Raw genomic sequence first — 8,165 nt, forward strand, 5'->3', positions numbered from 1 at the left:
TGTCCTCTGACTCTTTTCAAGCCTCCGGACATCGGGTGGTGTAGGTTCCTGGAGGCAGGTAGTTTGCCCCCGGTGATGTGTGGGCATGACCGACCTCCCTCTTGGAGACCTGTGGTTTTGCGAGCGTGAATTGCCATCAGCCAGCAGGTGATACAGCACGACAGGCTGCTCTAATGATGCAATCTGTAAAGTTGTGAGGGCTCCAAGCCAAATTTCTTCAGCCTCCTGAGGTTGAAGAGGCGCTGTTGCGCCTTCTTCACCAAACTGTCTCTGTGGGTGGACCATTTCAGTCTGTCCGTGATGTGTACGCCGAGGAACTTAAAGCTTTCCACCTTCTCCACTGCAGTCCTGTCGATGTGGATAGGGGGGTGCTCCCTCTGCTGTCTCCTGAAGTCCACGATCAGCTCCTTCGTTTTGTTGACGTTGAGTGAGAGGTTGTTTTCCTGGCACCACTCCACCAGAGCCCTCACCTCCTCCCTGTAGGCCGTCTCGTCATCGTTGGTAATCAGGCCTACTACTGTTGTCTGCAAACTTGATGATTGAGTTGGATGCGTGCTTGAGATAGAAGCTGTTTTTCAGTCTCTCTGTCCCAGCTTTGATGCACCTGTACTGACCTCGCCTTCTGGATGATAGCGGGGTGAACAGGCAGTGGCTCGGGTGGCTGATGTCCTTTATGATCTTTTGGCATTTCCTGTGACATCAGGTGGTGTAGGTGTCCTGGAGGGCAGGTAGTTTGCCCCCGGTGACACGTTGGGGAGACCGCACCACCCTCTGGAGAGCCCTGTGGTTGCGGGTGGTGCAGTTGCCGTACCAGGCAGTGAAGGCCCTCACCTTCTCCCTGTAAGCTGTCTCGTCATTGTTGGTAATCAAGCCTACTACTGTTGTGTCGTCTGCAAACTTGATTGACTTGGAGGCGTGCATTGCCAGGCTGTCATGGGTGAACAGGGAGTACAGGAGGGGGCTGAGCACACACCCTTGTGGGGCCCCAGTGTTGAGAATCAGCGAAGTGGAGGTGTTGTTTCCTACCTTCACCACCGGGGGCAGCCCGTCAGGAAGTCCAGGACCCAGTTCCACAGGGCGGGGTCGAGACCCAGGGCCTCCAGCTTGATGATGAGTTTGGAGGGAACTATGGTGTTAAATGCTGAGCTGTAGTCAATGAACAGCATTCTTACATGGGTATTCCTCTTGTCCAGATGGGTTAGGGCAGTGTGCAGAGTGATGGCGATTGCGTCGTCTGTGGATCCATTGGGGCGGTAAGCAAATTGAAGTGGGTCTAGGGTGTCAGGTAAGGTAGAGGTGATATGAACCTTAACTAGCCTCTCCAAGCACTTCATGATGACAGAAGTGAGTGCTACGGGGCGATAGTCATTTAGTTCAGTTACCATTGCCCCCCCCGCCTTTCTTCTTCTCGGTATATCCCGAGAGAGTTCTTTATTCCTGTCTGTGTGATGTACTGAGAACCCAGCTGGCTGTATGGATGGGTACAGTATATCCCGAGAGAGTTCTCTCCTCTACTGTATAAACCTGAGGTGTTGTCTCTCTACTGTTATAATACCCTGAGGTGTTGTCTCTGGTCTCTCTCCTAGTATAAACCCTGAGTGTTGTCTCTCTACTGTATAACCCTGAGTGTTGTCGCTGTCTCTCTACTGTATAAACCCTGAGTTGTCTCTGTCTCTCTACTGTATAAACCCTAGTGTTGTTCTTCTCTACTGTAATAAACCACTGAAGGGTTGTCTCTCTTACTGTTTAAACCCGAGGTTGGTCTCTGTCTCTTCTACAGTGATAAACCCTGAGGTGTTGTCTCTCTACTGTATAAACCCTGAGTGTGTCTCTGTCTTCTGCACTGTAAAACCCTGAGTTTGTCTCATCTACTGTAGAAACCCTGAGGTGTTGTCTCTTACTGTATAAACCCTGAGTGTTGTCTCTGGTCTCTCTCCTGTATAAACCCTGAGGTGCTTGTCTCTCTACTGTTATAAACCCTTGAGGTTTGTCTCTGTCTCTCTACGGTATAAAACCCTGAAGTGTTAGTCTCTCTACTGTATAAACCCTAAGGTGTGTCTCTGTCGCTCTTACTGTGATAACCCTGAGTGTTTGTCTCGTCTCTCTACTGTATAAACCCTGAGGCTGTTTCTCTTCTACTGTATAAAACTCCGTGTAGGTGTTGTCTCTCTTACTGTATATAACCCTGAGTGTTGTCTCTGTCTCTCTACTGTAATAAACCCTGAGGTGTGTCGGCTGTCTCTCCTACTGTCTAACCCTGAGTGTTGTTCCTCTACTGTATAAACCCTGAGGTTGTCTCTGTCTGCTCTTACTGTATAAACCCTGAGGTGTTGTCTCTGTCTCTCTACTGTATAAACCCTGAGTGTTGTTTCTCTACTGTATTAAACCCTGAGGTGTTTTAAGTCTCTCTAACTGTATAAACCCTGAGTGTTTTTCTCTGTCTCTCTACTGTATAAACCCTGAGGTGTTGTCTCTCACTGTATAAAACCCTGCAGGTTTGTCTCTGTCTCTCTACTGTATAAACCCTGAGTGTTGTCTCTCTTTACTGTTTAAACCCTGAGTTGTTGTCTCTGTCTCTCTACTGGCTATAAACCCGAGGTGTTGTCTCTCTACTGTATAAAAACCCTTGATGGTGTTGTCTCTGTCTCTCTACGTGTATAATACCCTGAGTTTGTCTCTTCTCTCTACTGTATAAACAACCCTGACGGTTTGTCCTTCTCACCTGTAAAACCCTGCAGTTGTTGTCTTCTCTTACCTGTATAAACCCATGAGGTGTGTCTCTGTCTCTCTACCTGTATAAACCCTGAGGTGTTGTCCTCTACTGTATATAACCCTGAGGTGTTGTCTCTCTACTGTATAAACCCTGAGGGTTGTCTCTGCTTCTTCTCTACTGGTATAAACCCCGAGGTGTTGTCTCTGTCTCCTCTACTGTATAAACCCAGGTAGTGTCTCTGGCTCTCTACTGTATAAACCCTGAGGTGGTCTCTGTCTCGTCTACTGTATAAACCCTGAGGTGTTGTCTCTCTGACTGTATAACCCTATGGTTGTTGTCTCGTGTCTCTCTTACTGTATAACCCTGAGGTGTGTCTCTGTCTCTCCTACGTAGTAAACCCGAGTTTCTGTCTTCTCACTGTATAAACCCTGAGGTGTGTCTCTGTCTTCCTTCCACTGTACACTAAAGCCCTGAGTGCTTGTTTCTCTACTGTATAAACTCCTGAGTGTTTCTCTGTCTCTCTACTGTATAAACCCTGAAAAGGTGGTAACTCTAAGTCTCTCTACTGTATAACCTGAGGTGTTGTTCTCTCGTTCTCTACAATGCTAATTAAACCCTGAGGTATGCTCTGTCTCCTACTGTATAAACCCTGGAGTTAGTGATCTCTCTACTGTATAAACCCTGAGGTGTGTGTCTCTCTACTGTATTAAACCCTGAGTGTGTCTCTTTGTCTCTTCTACGTTATAAACCACTAGAGGTTTGTCTCTTACTTGTATTAAACCCTGAGTTCTGTCTAGCTACTGTATATACCCTGAGCTGTTGTCTCTCTACTGGTATAAACCCTGAGGTGTTGTCTACTGTCTCTCTACTGTATAAACCCTGAAGGTGTTGTTCTCGTCCTCTCTACCTGTATAAACCTGAGGTGTTGTCTCTCTACATTGTATTAAACCCTGAGGTGTTTCTCTCTACGTGTAAAACCACTGAGGTGTTGTCCTCTCTACGTATAAACCCTGAGGTGTGTCTCTCTACGTATAATACCCTGAGGTTCTGTCTCTGCTCTCTTCTGCTTATAAACCCTGAGTGTTTCTCTCTACTGTATAAACCCTGAGGTGTTGTCTTCTCTACTGTATAAACCCTAGGTTGTCTCTTCTACTGTATAAACCTTGAGGTGTTGCTCTCTACTGTATAAACCCTGGGGTCTGTCTCTCTACATGTATATACCCTGAGGTGTTGCTCTCTATTGTATAAACCCTGAGGTGTTTGTCTCTCTACTGTATAAACCCTGAGTGTTGTCTCTACACTGATATAAACCCTGAGTGTTGTCTTCTTCTCTCTTATGTATAAACCCTGAGGTGTTGTCTACTGTCTCTCTACTGTAATTAAACCTGAGGTGTTGGTATCTCTAACTGTATAAACCCTGAGGTGTTGTCTCTGTCTCTCTTACTGTATAAACTCTGAGGGTGTGTCTCTGTCTCGTCTACTGTAGAAACCCTGAGGTGTTGTCTCTGTCTCTCTACCTGTATAAACCCGAGGTGTTGTCTCTGTCTCTCTACTGTATAAAACCCTGAGTGTTGTCTCTCTACACGTTCTTTAATGTATAAACCCCTGAGGTGTTGCTCTCTACTGTATGAAAACCCTGAGGTTTGTCTCTCTCCTGTATAAACCCTAGTGTTGGTTCTCTCTACTGTATTAAACGCCTGAGGTGTGTTGTCTCTGTCTCCTCTACTGTATAAACCCTGAGGTGTTGTCTCTCTACTAGTTATAAACCCTGAGTGTTGTCTCTCTACTGTATAAACCTGAGGTGTTGTCTCTGTCTCTCGTACTGTATAAAACCCTTGTGAGGTGTTGTCTCTCTACTGTAATAACCCTGAGGTGTCTCTGTCTACTCTCCTGTATAAACCTGAGGTGTGTCTCTGTCTCTCTACTGATCATAAACCTGAAGGTGTTGTCTCTGTCTCTCATACTGTATTAAACCCTGAGGTGTTTTACTCTCTACTGTATAAACCCTGAGTTTGTCTCTCTACTTATTAAACGCCTGAGGATTGTCCATTGTCTCTCTACTTATAAACCCTGAGGTGTTGTCTCTGCTCTCTCTACTGTATAAACCCTGAGGTGTTGTCTCTGTCTCTCTACTCTTATAAAACCTAGCAGTGTTGTCTCTGTCTCTCTACGTATAAACACTGAGTGTTGTCTCTGTCTCTCTACTGATAAACCCGTGAAGGTGTTGTCTCCTGTCTCTCATACTGTATAAACCCTGAGGTGGGTTGTCTCTGTCTCTCTACTGTATAAAACCCTGAGGTTGTGCTTTGTCTCTCTACTGTATAAACCTGAGGTGTTGTCTCTACTTAATAACTTAAGTTTCTCTCACTGTATAACCCTGAGCGTGTTGTCTCTCACTGTATAAACCCTGAGGTGTTGTCTCTCTACTGTATAAACCCTGAGAGTGTTGTCTCTCTACTGTATAAACCCTGAGTGTGTCATCTCTACTGTATAAACCCTGGAGGTGTTGTCTCTGCTCTCTTACTGTATAAACCCTGAGGTGTTGTCTCTCTGGCTGTATAAAACCTGAGTGTTGTCTCTGTCTCTCTACTTGTATAAACCCTTGAGGTGTTGTCTCTCTACTGTATAGACCCTGAGTGTTGCTCTTCTCTCTACTGTATAACCCTCGAGTGTGTTGTCTCTCTACTGTATAAACCCTAGGTGTGTCCTCTCTACTGTATAAACCCCTGAGGTGTTGTCTCTCTACTGTATAAACCCCTGAGGGTTGTTGTCTCTCTACTGTATAAAACCCTAGGTTTTGTCTCTCTACTGTATAAACCCTGAGTGTTGTCTCTCTACTGTATAAACTGAGCTGTTCTCTACGTCTAGACTGAGGGTTGGTCTCTCGGTTTAACCAATTGTCTCTTTACTGTATAAAACCCCTGAAGTGTTGTCTCATCTACTGTATAAACCCTGAGTGTGCTTGTCTCTCTACTGTCATAAAATCCCTAGGTTGTCTCTGCTCTCTCTACTGTAAAACCCTGAGGTGTTGTCCTCGTCTCTTATGTAAACCCTGATGGTGTTGTCTCTCTGCTCACTGTAAATAAACCCTGACGGTGTTGTGTCTCTGCTACTGTATAAACCCTGAGGTGTTTCTCTCGTAATAAAAACCCTGAGTGTGCTCTGTCTCTCTGCTTAAATAGGTTTCTCTGTCTATAAACCCTGAGGTGTCTGTCTCTGCTCTCTACTGTATAAAAACCCCTTTGGAAAGGTGTTGTACTCTCTCACTGTATAAACCCTTGAGTTGTTGTCTCTCTTACTGTTATAAACCCTGAGGTGTTTGTCTCTCTACTGTATAAAACCTGATGGTGTTGTCTCTCTATGTTATAACCCTGAGTGTTGTTCTGTCTCTCTTCTGTATTAAACCCTGAGGTTGTTGTCTCTCTACTGTATAAAACCCTGAGTGTTGTCTACTCTCTACTGTATAAACCCTTGAGTGTGTTCTGTCTCTCTACTGTATAAACCCTGAGGTGTTGCTCGCTTACCTTACGGTTCTTCTCTACTGATAAACCCTCGAGGTGTTGTCTCTCTACTGTATAAACCCTGAGGTGTTGTCTCTTCTACTGTATAAGACCCATGCATGTCGTGTCTCTCTACTGTATAAACCCTGACGGTGTTGTCCTAAACTCTACTGTTTTATAAAACCCTGAGTGTTGGTCTCTCTACTGTATAAACCCTGGAGGTGTTGTCTCTCTTACTGTTATAAAAACCCTTGAGTGTTTCTGCTCTCTACGATACGAGTGTTGTCCTCGTATAAACGCCTGAGGTGTGTCTCTCTTCTACTGTATAAACCCTTGCCGAGTGTTGTCTCTCTACTGTATAAACCCTGAGGTGTTGTCTCTCTACTGTATTAAACCCTGAGGTGTGTTTGTTCTCTCTACTGTATAAACCCTGAGGTGTATGTCTCTCTTTACTTGTAAAAACCTGCACGGTTGTTTGTTCTCTACTGCTATTAAACCCTGACGGTGTTGATCTCTCTCTACTTGTATAAACCCTGAGGTGTTTGTCTCTCTACTGTATCACACCCTGAGGGGTTGACTCTGCTCTACTGCGTACAGGTCTCGTTTTATTTCTATGGTCAAATGCGCCTGCAGGTGGGTTGTCCTCTCTGCAACATGAGTAAACAGGTTTCACCTGTTTCCAGGTCTCTAGCTGTTCTACTCATCGGTCTATACAACACCACACGTGGCGTGCCATGGGAGTTCCCTCAATCTGTTCACACTCAGTGGACTTATACCAGCTCCACACACTTGACAAACACCAGGCAATCTTCACACTAGCTCCCACTACTACAGGTCGGTCTTATACCACACACACACACACACCCACACACACACACACACACACACACAACACACACTGTCCAGGGAACCTAAACTTTCCTTCGTGAGTGCCCTCTACAACCAACGTTTAAGGAGTTAGCGGATCTGATTCGTTACGACCAGAATTGGATCTTTTGTTCGTTACCCCCCTCCTCCAAAGGCTGTTCTAAGACTCCGCTGGCGAGTCTTGGAGCAGAGCGGAGAGACATACAGGCGACTGTAACGTACTTCTTTCACAGAACAGCACGGGCCGTACCATCCACACATCGCTCTCGGGATATACTGTACCCATCCCATACAGCCAGCTGCGGTTCTACAGTACATCACACAAACAGCGAATAAAGTAACTCTCTCGGGATATTACCGTTACCCATCCATACTGCCACTGGGTTCTCAGTACATCACACAGGACACGAATAAGAACTCTCTCGGGAATATACTGTACCCATCCATACAGCCAGCTGGGTTCTCAGTACATCACAACACAGGAATAAATAACTCTTCTCGGGATTATACTGTACCCATCCATACTGCCAGCTGGGTTCTCAGTACATCACACAGACAGGAATAAAGAACTCTCTCGGGATATACTGTACCCACCATACAGCCAGCTCGTTCTCAGTACATCACACAGACAGGAATAAAGAACTCTTCGGGATATACTGTACCCATCCATACAGCCAGCTGGGTTCTCAGTACATCACACAGACAGGAATAAATAACTCTCTCGGGATATACTGTACCCATCCATACAGCCAGCTGGGTCTCAGTACATCACACAGACAGGAATAAAGAACTCTCTCGGGATATACTTAAACCCCATCCATACAGCCAGCTGGGTTCTCAGTACATCACACAGACAGAATAAAAACTCTCTCGGATATACTGTACCATCCTACAGCCAGCTGGGTTCCAGTACATCACACAGACAGGAATAAAGAACTCTCTCGGAATATACTGTACCCATCCATACAGCCAGCTGGGTTCTCAGTACATTCACACAGACAGGAATAAAAGAACTCTCTCGCGGATATACTGCTACCCATCCATACAGCCAGCTGGTTCTAGTACATCGACACAGACAGAATAAA

The 8,165-nt window shown here is 45.6% G+C and overlaps 1 pseudogene; it reads right to left on the bottom strand.

The window, feature by feature from the left end:
- The window catches only part of LOC112071923 (metallophosphoesterase 1-like), a 17,192-nt pseudogene extending 9,859 nt beyond the window's left edge, over positions 1 to 7,333 (bottom strand).
- Between the last annotated feature and the right edge of the window lie 832 nt (positions 7,334 to 8,165).

Source organism: Salvelinus sp. IW2-2015, unplaced genomic scaffold (assembly GCF_002910315.2).
Source record: "Salvelinus sp. IW2-2015 unplaced genomic scaffold, ASM291031v2 Un_scaffold1771, whole genome shotgun sequence".
NCBI lineage: Eukaryota > Metazoa > Chordata > Actinopteri > Salmoniformes > Salmonidae > Salvelinus > Salvelinus sp. IW2-2015.